This window comes from Ambystoma mexicanum, chromosome 2q (assembly GCF_040938575.1).
Source record: "Ambystoma mexicanum isolate Mex_15411 chromosome 2q, UKY_AmexF1_1, whole genome shotgun sequence".
Taxonomy (NCBI): domain Eukaryota; kingdom Metazoa; phylum Chordata; class Amphibia; order Caudata; family Ambystomatidae; genus Ambystoma; species Ambystoma mexicanum.
The window spans coordinates 492,008,285-492,022,782 of NC_090924.1; positions in this window are offsets into that span (position 1 = coordinate 492,008,285).

A 14,498-nucleotide genomic window follows, 5' to 3' on the forward strand; every position below is an offset into this window, starting at 1 on the left:
CTGGCCAAATCCACATCCCATGGATGTGTCCCTGAGCATAGACAGCCCCAATCACAGGGGAATGGTGAACCAAATGGAAATGTGTACTAAGCCACTGCTTTACATGCTTGTGAAGGGGAAGGTGGGATACTGTGCAAATACACATGCACTTTAGGGGAAATGTGCACGGGACCACATGCAACCATGAGATGCACGAATGTGCGCTGAAAAAGGCTTAGTGGGAAAGTGAACCCCCTGCGCCAACACATGAACAAGCCATATCGGCAGGCCAACTGCCAATGAGCCCATGCATATGCAGTGTACACCCTACTTCTACCTTGCATGAGCAGTTCTCATTGGTCTGCAACCGACCATGCCCATGAGACCACATGTGTGCAGGATCAGCATGCATCATGTTGCATGAGCGTCTTGTTAGCCCACGTGGATACACGTATGCATGTTGACCGACAGCATGTCATTGTTTAACCAAAAGGCTCACAGTCGATTCAGGGAGAAGAGGCAGCGCCATCAATAACCCAGGGCACATCCACTGCAGCAAGCACCTCAACCTCACAGACACAGGAGAACCAATCACCCAAATCGCAAACCTCCCCTACCCAAGGGCATAACAATTCAACAACAATTTCAGGAGCTCTCATCAATGCGAGATCGCTTATGGCACACACTACGGAAATCACAGACATATTATCCAACCATTAACTAGATTTCTTGGCAGTCACGGAATCCTCCATGACGCAGCAGGCCCTGCCCTCATGCTAGCCATTCCAGACAACTACCAAATACTTAGAGTAGACAGAGCGAATGCCAGAGGAGGTGGACTAGCTATTATAGCTAAAACTAACTTAGCAATAAGACTAACCACCCCTCCTCAAATCAAATCCTGCTAAATACTTTCTGCCAAAATATGCATCTCTAACAACCGCATGTTAACTATCTTCCTGGTATATAGACCGCCAGGACCAATAGGCACCTTTGAGGACGACATATCACCAACAACACCAAAGACTCTATCCAACTCTTACTACGAGAAGACTTTAACTTGGGCTTCAACGATTCTAAGGACAAACACGCCCAATCAATTGAAGCCATCTTGACAGAACATGGCCTTACCCAAAAAGTTCTTGCCCCCATTCATACCAAAGGGAGAACCTTTGATTGGGTCGCCAATCTCAATTGTACTATTACTATCACTAAAACAGCACCTCAACCGTGGACCGACCACCACCTAATTGGCTTCTCCTCCAAAATAGAGCTACAAAAGGTGACTAATATAGATATGGCACCCCCCCTCCTCAGCAGAAGTAAAAAACATATCACTGCTGAAAAAACGACTTCCTCACCTCATCCCTATTCTCTCCTCTATCAACAACAACTCCAACCCCAACGTTCTAGCAGAGACCTTTAACAATACCATAACCATGGTCCGCGACACTATTGCACCTGTCAAACTGTGTAAAAGCAAACAGAAAACCCACCTCAACACCTGCTTCACACCCAGCTCAAAGAATTACGACTCCAGAAAAGAAAACTCAAAGCTATATGGCGCCATTCCCCCACAATTGAGAACAAAGTTATCCTAACTAATTTTGCCAATATGTATAAAAAAGAAATAATCCTCACCAAAAGAAATACATTCAATGACAGAATCTCCAAGGCCAACTCTAACACCAAGGAGTTATTCACCATCCTACGCAAAATGGAAACCCCCCTTCCACCTATAGACAACGTCATTAAAGATAAGCAATGGTGCACCAGCATCCAAAATGCCCTAGCCAATAATATAGCCACTCTACAGGCTAAATTATATAACAAAAAAGCTTCCCTGCTCTCCACAGAAACACAATCTACCCCACCCATTTTAACACAGAGTACTGACACAGTCTTCAGATTCACCACGATCTCTATACCTGAAACTGAAAAAAAGTTATCCTCTCTCTGAAGCCCTCAAATTGTCAGGGTGACAGCTGCCCAGCACAAATAATTAAGGAGGCAGCTAGAGACTTAGCACTGTTCATCTCCAACCTAATCAACGCCTCCTTCAAGACTAGCACTGTCCCAATTAACCTCAAAGAATCCTGGGTTCTACCGCTACTGAAGAAATAGACATTAGAACCCTCTATCCCGACAAACTATAGACCAATTACCACAGTTCCCTTTCTCCTCAAAATAATTGACCGAGTAGCTTATCTCCAAATCCAGAACTATCTTGAAACTAACCACCTGCTATGTGCCCACCAATCCGGCTTCCGACCACAACATGGTACTGAAACGGCACCAATCGACAAAGACTCAAATGGACGAGCTGAAGGATAAAGGTAAAACAGCTATGCTACTCCTTGACCTACCGGTGGCATTTTACCTGGTGAATCATGCAGCGTTATGCAAACACCTAGCGTCACCCGCCCATTTCTCATGTGATGGCATAGCCTGGGTACAATCCTTCCTAGCCAACCGTACAATGAGAGCATTCTCCCCATCAACATCCACAGACCCCATCCAAATCACCTGTGGTGTTCCACAGGTATCATGCATCTTACAGACAATGTATAACATCTTTACTAAGCCACTCTTTGACAAACTGGACAGACTGGGTGTCACCTGCACTAAGTATGCAGATGATACCCAGATCCTCATACCCCTTTCTAGCAATTTTGACATAGAACCAGTTTTGGTAAACAAGATATACATCATCATTCAGGCATGGATGGCCTCACATGGCCCCGTGCCTGAATGATGATAAAACGGAGATCCTGGGCTCGGACGCTAATCTAAAAAAACCCAGCCCCAGCTATGCCTCATTCAACATTGACGGCAATGTAATCAAAGTAGTAACTGAGGTAAAACCACTAGGTTTTTACCTTGACTCTACACTAACACTAAAAAACAAGTTAGCGCCATGGTATGCTCTACTGCCTACACGTGCAAACTTATTAGGGCCTGCAGACCCTTCCTCTCCAAAGCCAGCTGCATCACACTTGCAAATGCACTAATAATGTCCAAATTAGACTACTGTAATGCACTATATATAGGGGCTCACAAATACATGCTAGACAAAATGCAAACATTACAAAATAATGCCCTCAGAGAAGCTCTGAATATACCCAGCAGAGAGCACATCTCTAACTTCAGAAGAGACCAGCGCTGGCTAAAAATCAGCGACAGGATCCTCCTTAAAACTGTTTCCCTCACCTTTAAATGCCTGAACAATGCAGCACCCCCATATCTCACAGACAGAATGATTAGAAGAACCTCAACTCGCCCTACAAGATCTCTCAACTCCCAGTGCTTAGAAATCCCTAGATTCAAACTCTCCAAATCTGGTGGAGCTAGCTCCCCAGCCAAAGCAGCCTTATCCTGGAACGCACTCCCATCAACCTTCAGAATGGAACAGCCTTAACCCAGATTCAGATGCAACAAGTTAAACTGGCTTCGATAACTAATGATAACTGATTTCTGTCTGCCTTGCTGTATACACGCTACTACCTGACTACGCCTGTATCTCCTCAGTTATCTATTGTAACAATTTAACTGTACTGACTATTGCACTCTTGCACTTTCCTGTATGTATAAACTCCATGACTGTAACCTTACTATGTTGTAACTAAGCCTTATGTATACTTGTAATTGCTGCGCCGAGCTACCTAAGGGTTTGGTGCGCATTACCAAATAAACAAACAAACAAACCAACCCTGCACCGCTCAGCCATGACAAGATCAGGAGGATGAGCAGAAGCGAGACAAATGACCTAGGGCACAGCATTGGCATGGCCACTGTGTCAAGAAGACATGCTGCAATAGTCCAGACAATGGTGACATGTGGCCCCTACACCAGCAGTGCACATGCCACTGTCACACCACCTGATGGGAGCACAGCATGCACAGCTGTAGGTGCAGCACCACTGGCAGATGCAACTGATGCAACTGCCACTCCACAGCTGGGCCCTGTGGAGATTTGTAAGAAGCCACATGCAGCCACCGCCACCCATGCCTAAACACCCGCACCCATCCATCTGCCGCTTGACTCCCCCTCATAACCTGAGACATCCATCCAATGCCATCATCAGCGTGACACGGACACAGGGAGTTCTGATGATGCCATTGGACCACTTGACGCAGGTGACAGGGGCTCAGGTCCCCCAGCGTCTTCCGCAGCCCTGTCCATAGCCTTCACTGCATGCCACAGCATTCCCTTGATGCCATCTGAAGGAGGCTGGACAACATAGAGCAGCGCCAGGTACGCATAGAAAATATTGCTGTAATGCAAGAGAAGCATCTGCAGGCCATTTGTGACTCAATGCAGGGCTCATCACGCAGGATTGCCCGGTCCATGGACCGGCAGTGCTGGCAATTGTCGGTGGCAATTGCTGCCATCACTGTTGTGGGCCTGAGGGTGAGGGTGCTCACTGAGGGAATTTAAACATTTGCTGAATCAATCCACAGCAGCATGCTCCTGATCCTCCAGCATATCTGGGGCAAGGAGCCTGACCCATCCACCTCTGTCACTGACACAGAGAGGTTATTGTCTGTAATCCCAGGTCACTGATCCCTAAGGAATGTGGCCCGTTCATTGTTTGAACAGCATGGAAAGGGCAAGAGGCTAGGGAAATGGCATTATTTTGGTTAACACTATTTTTCCGCGCACAAGGGAAGTGGGTGGGAATGGGTGTTGGGGATTGAGGAAGGTGGGTGGGAATGGGTGTTTTGCAGAGTTCTCAATAAAAAACATGTATGCTTGAACACACGCATGGACAATGTTTTTTGTTTGAATGTGAACTATTTAATAGATGGCTATGAACAAGTGCGCATCAGGTGCAAAGAAATGTGTCTAGAAAGAATGGTGTAAGAGTTCTTGTCCCTGCCTTTCTCATCTTCGCTGTGGCAGCACCTCATCTGCAGAAAGTGCATTGTTGTCCTCTGTGGAAGGCATGCCGTCATCAGGGGCAGAGGGGCATGCCACCTGAGGCACATGCTGTCCAGAATGGCACAGACGACAACAGCTTGTCTGGCCTGTACATCAGGGCCCCTCCAGTCCTGTTGAGACACAGAAAACATCCCTTGTAGGCCAAAGGTCTGCCCGATGCGCAGCCTGGTCTTGACGTGGGCCTCATTGAAGGCCATCTCCTGTGGTGTACGTGGATTGCACACAGGTGACATAAGCCATGGGAGCTGGGAATATCCAGAGTCACCTGCAAGGGCAAAGGTCACAGGTGTCAGTCACAGTGCATTGAGGATGTGTGGTATTTTCATAGTATGTTGATGTACAATCTCTTGATGCAGTTACAGTAAATTGTTTCCAACATAGTTTTCCACGCCACAATTGAATGATGTCTAATGCCTACTATAGGCATGTCACTTTGACATACCCCATGCATAGAGCTCACAACTACCAGCTGTTACATTCATGGCGTGTGATAGGATTTGCAATGTCTATGGTGTCTGTGTTGACCCTCTGCAGTGCTGTCATGCATGTGCCCTGATTGGCTTTTAGTTGTTGCTGTGCATGTTGGAGGTTTCAGCTTGACTGCTGTTATGGATTCACATACATAGTTTGCAGTTTATATGCTATCACTGTTTGCCAGTGTTGCATTGGCACTTTGCAGTGGTGAACTGTGCTTTTGACTGTTTAGGTATGTGTTCAAAATGCATTGTGGCACTGTAGTCCTCTCTTTGTGGATTAGTTACTTGTCTGAGCAAAATGCGTTACTGACATGCTTATGAAGTATCCTGCGGGGCCCAATGATGTGGGTTGGTGGATGTTATATGTGGCGTGAAAGCGCAGGTCCTGTATGTAAAGGGCCTTGACAGCCATGCATTAATCAGTAGTTGTATTGCCCACCCCTCGCCACTTCATGTACCTCTCCATGTGCGCAGCCAGTGTGCTGTTCCACAGGACCATGCCGTTGTGCGCGGAACCAGGAAAACGGGCGAATCAGTGTCTAATGGTGAGGTCAGCATTGCAGGTCACCTGTACATTCATAGAATAATAATCTTCCTGTGCAGTACACCTCTTTAGCTGCCTGGGGGGCAGCCAACTCCACATGGGTGCAGTACAAAGCGGCAACAACGTGGGCAGGTGAGCTGCCTAGTAAAAACATACTTTTGCTTGGGTGTATTGTGCAAAAGTGCTTCCAGCACCTGCCCAAGCACAACTGAAAACGTGGGCTAAAGCATACCATGCATCATGCCCACAATGGTACAGTATTTCCGTCGGTAGAATTAGCACTGGTGCTAATTCCGCCCTATGCCGGTGCTAACTCTGCCAGCAGAATTAGCGCCCATTTTCATGTTGCCCTAATTCATCAGAGTGGTACAAGTGGCAGTAATTGCGTTACCACCACTTTAACCGCATAGCGCCCAACTCGTAATGAGGCCCAATGTAAGCGAATGCAAATAATATACAGCATGGCCGAATAACATGCAAAGTAAATGCAAATGATGCACAACAAGGCAGAATACAATGCAGATTTCTCTGACATGGGAGAGATTCTATGAAAGTATTATTTGCACAGTTTAATGGGGAAACCTAAATCAGGAGGGATATTACACATGCAGAATAAATGTTGCCAGTTCAAAGATCACAGGGGATATTCTCTAGACAGAGGAAAGTGAAATTGCTCAACTGAAACACTGTACACTTTAACTTCAACGGGAACACTTAATGACCTTCCTTACACGATCAGTTAAGCCAACACAGACAAGCTACTTCTAAACAGCACACTTTATGTTTTTGAAAACAGTCACTAGGTGTCACTGTTAACTATAAACTTAATATATTTCACACAAGGAAAACATATTCAAAATATATGTACTGTCACAGATGGCTTCAATAATTAAAGGATAATTCAAGTATTTGTTTATAAGTGTTGGGGTGTTTTATTTGTTGATGTCACAATTTAGCTGGTGATTGACAGCACGAAGTACCAGAATAAGTGGGAGATCCCTGCTCTACCCATCATCCTCCTGTGTGCTCCGTCCACCCTAGACCAGGCTTTGCTATTCACCAGCAGGTTGAAATGAAAGACTAGTGATAGGTAACCTTTTGTGTCTGATTCTATCCTGGGTTTCCGATGAGGGCTTAAAGACTGTAGCCTTATCGACCTCACTCCCTCTGAACTTTCTAAGGAATCCCTACTCTAAAATGATTTTCCAGGTGGTGCCTTCTGCCTATCACTTTCTCTCTCTCCGCTCCCTAGTCTGCCCCCTACCCACTCTCTCGGGTTCTCCTCCTACTCTCTCTCCCCTCTCTGTTCTCCCCTCCCTATGTGCCAGTTTCTCCTTCTCCTCCTCCTCTCTCTTGTTCCTCCTATCACTCTCTCCACAGTCTCTCTGCCTCTGTCCCTGCGATGATTTTCACTCTCCTCCCTTCTCTCTCTACCTCCTACAACTCCCTCCTGTTCTCCAACCTCCCCTTCAACAACTGTTTCCTCTCTTCTACGCTCACTCCTCTTTCACTCACAGTGCCTCCACTATCTGTTTCCCACTTCTACTCTAACCCTCTCCTATCTCCCACAACCTCTCTTTCTACTACCACTCACTTTAGCATACTCTCTCACAACAGCTACTTAATTCTTTCAAGCTTGGTACACCTTTCTCTGAAACACACAATACTTTACATGCATCCTCATCCAATATTTCCAGCAACTGCTCAGCACTCTGCTCCAATTTCTGCCCACCACCTGCTCTCTTGGTTCACCAACTCGCCTCCTGACTTCACCTACACACTCTTCATCCACGATTGTGAGTGTAGGTCTTTTTATACCTGAACTTTCCTTGCTCTCTGCCTCCTTGCCTTCCCATTGGTTCCTTACAATTCCTGACTGCAGTGGCAAATCTACCCATGAGTTTTGTTAGGACAGTTTTTCTGAAGTCCAACTAAGGGCTTAGTAAAAGTATTCAAATGAGGCAGTACAAGACTCCACTCTTAGTATAAGGCTGTACCACCTGAGTTCATGGTAGCATAGAAAGAGCAGCCAGGATTATTTTAGGAGGGAGAGAGGGCTGTCGAATCAGTATAAATGAAATTGTAATACAAATGGTCCAAAGAAACACAAACACTTTGGGCCTCATTAGGACCCAGGCGGTAAGGGGTTTACGGCGGCGTAAACAGCGCCGACCCTTACCGCCTGATTCCGAGGTCCCTTAGCGCCATGGCGGATTTAACACCTGCTTTTTGCAGGTGTTAAAATCCATGGCGCTAAGGGACCATGTTGTTAATTACGCCACCGTAATTTACGGCGGCGTAATTAACGCCTTCCCCACTCCCATTATGCCCTATGGGGCAAAAATGGGAATGGGGCGGTAAGTCCGCCAACCACCATGGCGTAAACGTAGTTTGCGCCATGGTGGTAAAGGTACGACCCAGGCGGTAACTTACCGCCTGGGTCGTAATGAGGCCCTTTGTATTGTAAAAATAAAGGATTTATTTAAATACAGGTCGACCCAGATAAATCTAGGGGTAAGTAAGCGCTAATGCATTATATGAAATCACAACATAAAAACACAACACTATACTTGCAGGTACCCAGACCAAAGTATAAACCTTATTTGGAACCCCTGATAGCAGTTCTAGGGAAGTCAAAGCCTTTTCATACACATTCAGTATAGGTCAAGCCTATTCTTGGGGAGTATAAACCAATGGTTACTTTCACATCTACATTCAGTAATGCAAGGGCAGTAGACCCTACCAGTTATACACTGACTCTTAGTACAACTCACTTAATCAGTCAACTGGACAATATGCTTTTTGTGAATAGTGGAACACTTATTCCAGGTGCATTAAAAACGTATAACTACTTTTGTGATAACACAGTTATACTAGGGGAGTAAAACCTAAGGATGTAATATACAATTACAGGTGCTTTTGAGATCAGTGAACCACAGCTTTGAGATAAGCAATAACTCTGGTAACTTATTTTTGGATGGCACACAGCTAACACAAGGTAAGTAAAACCCACATGCTTAGTTTAACTTCACAATGAAAGGGAAAGTAAAACCCAATGTCACACTTTACTGAATGACTCAAAGTTATTCTAGGTAGGCAACAACCTAATGCAGACTTATTCTGCACAGGCTAGCAGCAAGTCAGGGGAAGCAAGACCCAGTTGGGGGGACACTCATACAATTATCCTCAAAGGACTAATCTGGTGATACCAACAGTTGGAGGAAACTCATACCATTATCCTCAAAGGACTAATCTGATGAAACCAACACTTTACTTTTGGGAAGAGGCACAACCAGTAGTCGAAGTGTACGAAAAGAAGTAGGGAACTATGTTCCCTGCTGGCCTGCACCCACTCCCCCACAAACCCTATCACCACATCTCACCCACACACAATGCACACCCTCAAACACTTGCACCTGCTGTTTAAGGGAACGTTCAGTGCAATGCACTGAAAGTGCAAGTTTCAACTTCTTCCTACACTATTTATTATTTATTTTAAAACGAAACCATTCCGGAACGGTTTATTTTTTAAATAAAAGTATAGGAGCTGGAAAAGGTAATTAAAAAAAGTAGAGGAGCACTGCTCCCGACTGCTCTCGCTCACTTCGGCCACTGGGCACAACCTAATCACAGGAGAGTAAAATACCTTAAATACCTACACATCTCCTTTCTATTAGACTGGCAAAACAGTTGCTAAGGAAGAAAATATGTTAACCATACTTTTAAGAATAGTGCATCACACATCCAAGGTATGTAAGAACTTTTGTAACTGTTCACTCTTGGAATTACAGTTACCAACCAGCTCTTTACAAGTAAGTAACTTTTAAACACTTATCTTCTTTTCTAGGCAAAAGGCCCAATCCTTTCAAAGTCTTTCCCTCATTCTTGGAGCATGAGTGTTCTCAGTGGTAGAAGGGGGGTCACTAGGACTAGTGACCAACAGGCAGTGTCAGAATAGGTTCTTTAGTAGGAAAAATCAGAGTTCCTTAGGAAAACTGGGCAAACAGGTGAGTACTTTACTTCTAGGGTTAGAAGGCGATCTAGGGGCTTCGCAGAAGACACCCTAGCAGGATTCTAGCAGTGGGTCAGGGTGCACTGGATGAGAGGCCTTCCAATCACAGAAAACAACCCACAGCTACACAGAAATCCTAACAGGATTAAGGTAAGTGCATAACCAAGCCAACACAGTACCTCAGTATTGAAGAAGAGTTTGCAGCAGGAGGACTTCATGGTATACAGCCAAATACCCAGTCAGTGGATTCCTTGTCGTGGTGACTGAAAACAAGACCTTGGAAGGAACATTGCAGCAGGGATCGATGAAGAAGGCTCTAGGCAAGGTTTCCCTCATGGCTGAATACTGTTCTGAGGATTTGGCACAGAATAAGACAGAAAATCACGGTTGAATTCTCGTCACTACAAAGGTCCAGCACTCTGTTGAGGTGACGTTTTGAACTTGATTCATGTCTCTGAAGATCTACCAGGATGCCCACGAATTTTCAGGGAGATTCGGAATTCGGAAGATTGAGGTCCCAGGGTATTGGGGTATTGCAACAATGCAAGGTCGCAGCAAAGCGTGGGATGGCTTAAAATGCAGGTCTTCTTCAGTCTAGTGGGTTGCACTAGGCTCTGGGTCGGGGTCATTGTTTTCTCAGTCCCCAGATCGATTGGAAGGAAGAGCTACAGCAGGCTCCGGTTACACAGCAGGTTCTCTGGTCGCTGAAATCGTTTCAGCCACGTTTCTTTCATCTTCCTCTTCTGTTTTGGTTCCAGTGGTTGACGTTTCTTCAGCTTCCAGGTTCGTAGTATTTATCAGGAACTACAATACAACCTCTGCACTCTCTCCCCGCATTTTACAAGATGGCACGGCCTGGTTGTCCAATCAGGACAGCCAGCCCCCCATTGGGATTTGTTCCCATTCAAGCAAGGTGTAAAACAAAGGCCTGAGGAGTTTTGGACTCCTCCCTCGCGTCCTGCCCTCCAAGACAGACTAGAGCCTGGGAGGGGAGTCCAGGGGACTCCTGCCGAAGATAAAAATCACACAAAGGAATGTCCTGCCTGGATGTCCGGGGAAGGAACAGAAAACGACAAGAAACACTAAAATGGCAAAAAAAAGAAGACCCAGGCCATTTTGGTAAAATGAGCACACTTAGGTTTTTTTTTTTACTGCAGCTATAAACACAGCCTGCGGTAAAGGTGTACCAAATTAATACAAGGTATCACTGCCACCAGCCATTGAAGGTAAGCTTGTCCCTGTAACAGAATTGTTACAGTTTTCGTGTGAAAGGGGATACATTGCATCTCCCCAGCACTCCTCATTAGGTGGGGTGTGCTGGTTTCACTTAACAAAATGTAAAAGGGATCCATAGATCCTTTCACTTAAGGTTAGCAAAAGAAAGTTAAAAGGGGAGCCCTTAGGGCAACCCAGCAACAACAAGCACTTAATGCCAATAAGTTGTTCAAGAGGATAACTTCAAAAAGACACTATGGAGAGTCTTAAAAATGGCACCCATAAAAATAGTTAAAAATTATGTGAGTATGGAAAAAGGTTCCCACTCACTGCAGTATTAAGGAAAAATATCCCAATAGTAAAGCAAAACGTTCTGGGGTTGAACCAGGTCAGGAAGATTTACCAGTTCTGTGAAAATCATACCTAACAAGCTTTCCCCAGGTACCAGAATACAATGGCACGCAGAGTTAAAAATGCCACCTTTCCCTGCCCCTTTTAACTCGCGGGTGTTCGTGGGGCTTCTTCAGCAGTCTGGTTATTGATCACAGAATGTGTCTCCTGCCTTCAGCCCCGGGTAATCAGTGTTCCTGCTGGTGGTTTGGATGTTGTTAGAGGATTCAAACTTGTGGTCGACATCCCTGCTTCTTCACGCATTGTGCCCCCATGCTTATTAGTTGGATTCTCAGAACTGTAGTCCTGTGAGTAACTAGAAAGAATTCTGGACAGAAAACGGGCTGGATGGCATGATGCAATAGGCAGTGGTACCAATATTTGAACCGTACAAAGCACACTCAAGTGGGAGTTCAAGGAGTTCAGGGACTGGAGCTTCCCCAAAACCCTCACCCCTCCTCTGGGGTACGATTGTCTCTGGCATAGGTCCTGGAAGGCTGCCTACTGCAGGTTGGGAGTGGTCCTTGTTCCTCCCAGATAGGGTCAATGCCCTGACCCTGTCACAGGGCCCAAGACTGGCTATGCTTGGGATCTGATTAACTCCATACACTTCCGAAATTAACAACAGGAAACAAACCAAACCAATAACCTCTTATTCACTTACAACTTGAATGTTGATGCTCTGCACCTGTGGATTATTTGCAATTCTTTTTTTTGATGGTATATGGTTCCAAAAACCTTTACAATATAAACAATCACAGTTGAAGAAAAAAACATTCAAATTAACACAGCAAATACATCCTTTAATAAAAACATATATATGTAATTTTAATAAATCTCCAGATCAGCCTGTTTTAGTGAGTGTAAGAAGCCCAGGACAGCTATAACTACTAAATTCCCATGTTCATTCATTAAATATGTCCATAAAACTTCACAATCGATAAAATGTGTTCTATTAATAAAGGGACTAAAATATAACAAGCGCTTTATATTCTAAAACCGTGCTATACATTAAAACATGGTTCATAGATTCAGTAGTGGAAAGATCTTTAGAGAACCTACAACTGACATTATCTCTGGCCCACAACTGTCTTCTAGCTAAGATTTCACGGGTAGGCCACAAATGATATCAAAATCCCATAAAGCCTTCATGGTCTTGTGGGTATGGTTCCAGGTTTCTCAAAATCATTTGTAGAATGTGCTCAAGACTCATAGCTGTGCATCTTATCAACCGTGTGCCTCCAATCCTCAGCATAAAGTGAGCATGTAATCATCTACTGAAAATCCCAACCTACTTAATGTAACGGTACAGAATTTCACAAAATCGTTAACCGCTATGCCCTTCTTGTCCCTGATTAGCTGTTCAACATCACAATATAAAGAATTTCCTCGGGAGACAAAGACATTTGCACAACTAGAACATATTTCCAATGGGCTCTAGCCACTAAAGACTTTAGACCCAATTGAAATCTTACTGCAGATATTGGTAAGCAGTTTAGTAATGTTAAGACTTTCATCCACACCAGGGTGTTACGCTCACCTGGTGTCCACGGGGGCTTTGATCAGGACCGGCCTGATGTTACTTCTTCAGTGATACACGGAGCGCCGAGATGACGGAGTGGACCGGGCCACCCAGCTTGGTCTGTGTGGCTCGTATGAATACTCTTCTGTAATGCAGAAAGGGGCAATTAACCACCTGTGAGGTTTAAGCTTAACCCCACCTTCTCCCCATGAATTACTTTGGGACTCCTTTAGATTCTCACCTGATAATCTGGAAGGATGAACTCTCCATCCTGCTTCAAGTGCAGGGGTGCGTAGATGACCAGTTGCCTCACTGGTGTGGGAAGTTGGCGAGTTGCAGACGGTGTTGACTCCGTAGAGGTAATAGTTATAAAGAGTTCAAAAAGTCTGGAATTCACTCTGTCCAATTCCCCTAGGCTGCCCTTATGGATCTGGAAAGAGTTCACGTGGCAACCAGAGATGCGCAGGTAAGTGTTTATAAAAGTTGTTTCGGAATAAAGAGGGAAGCTTGCTCTAACCTGTGGTCTTTTCCTTTTGAGGCATCCATTCGGAGGAAGATCCGTGGATTGAAGCGTTTACCGCAACCGGGTAAGTCTGTAGCGGAATGTTTCCCCATAGGGGCCCGGGTGCGGCGGAGATGCGGAAGAGGTCGCGCCGACCCGAGATTAGGTGAGTATCCCCAGTGATCTCAAGTAAGTCTTAATATTTGCCTTTGTTGTCTTAGATAACTCTCTGTTGCTCACCTTATTGTTATTATGTCCATAGGTGATGAAGAGCGGCCGCAAACTGAAGATGCGCTTGAAGGAATGCTGAAAATGGCAACAGATGAGTTCAGCGCGGCGTTACAGGAGGCGTGGCAAGAGCGTCTAATGGATTCTTTCTTCCAGGTCCAAGTCGGGAAGATGCAGGATTCAGGTGAGTATGAATAAAACTCTTGCTCTAACCTTTCCTTCTGCTTTCCTTGCAGGGTTCAGGAGCTCCGGAGTGTAGACGGGCGTGGCTGAAGACTGGAAGCTGCTGCAGGCACGGTGAGCGTTACGCTGCTACTGCAGAATAACGCGAAGCACGTGTGGCTGTCCGGGCGTAGCTTAAATAGCTTTGGAAGAAGTCCCAGGTAAGTATTCTTCCACTGCCCCACCCAGGTAAGAAAATAGTCCCTGCATTAAAATAGTCCCTCCTAAGCCTCATTTGGCTTAGGTCTTCATGCAGCATGGTCTGCATCAGGTGAGTAAGCAGCATGGTCTGCTTTAGGTAAGTTATCATTAATGAGCCTGGCGCCAGGACTGACTTTGTCCTCATGAGCCTGGCGCCAAAGGCGCCAGGACTGCACCCAAACAGCCCCTAACTGGGGCTTTTGGGCATGCTCCAAATGGTGTGATGCCTGCTTCCGGGGCTGCTGGGCCTGGTCTGGTTTCCCGGG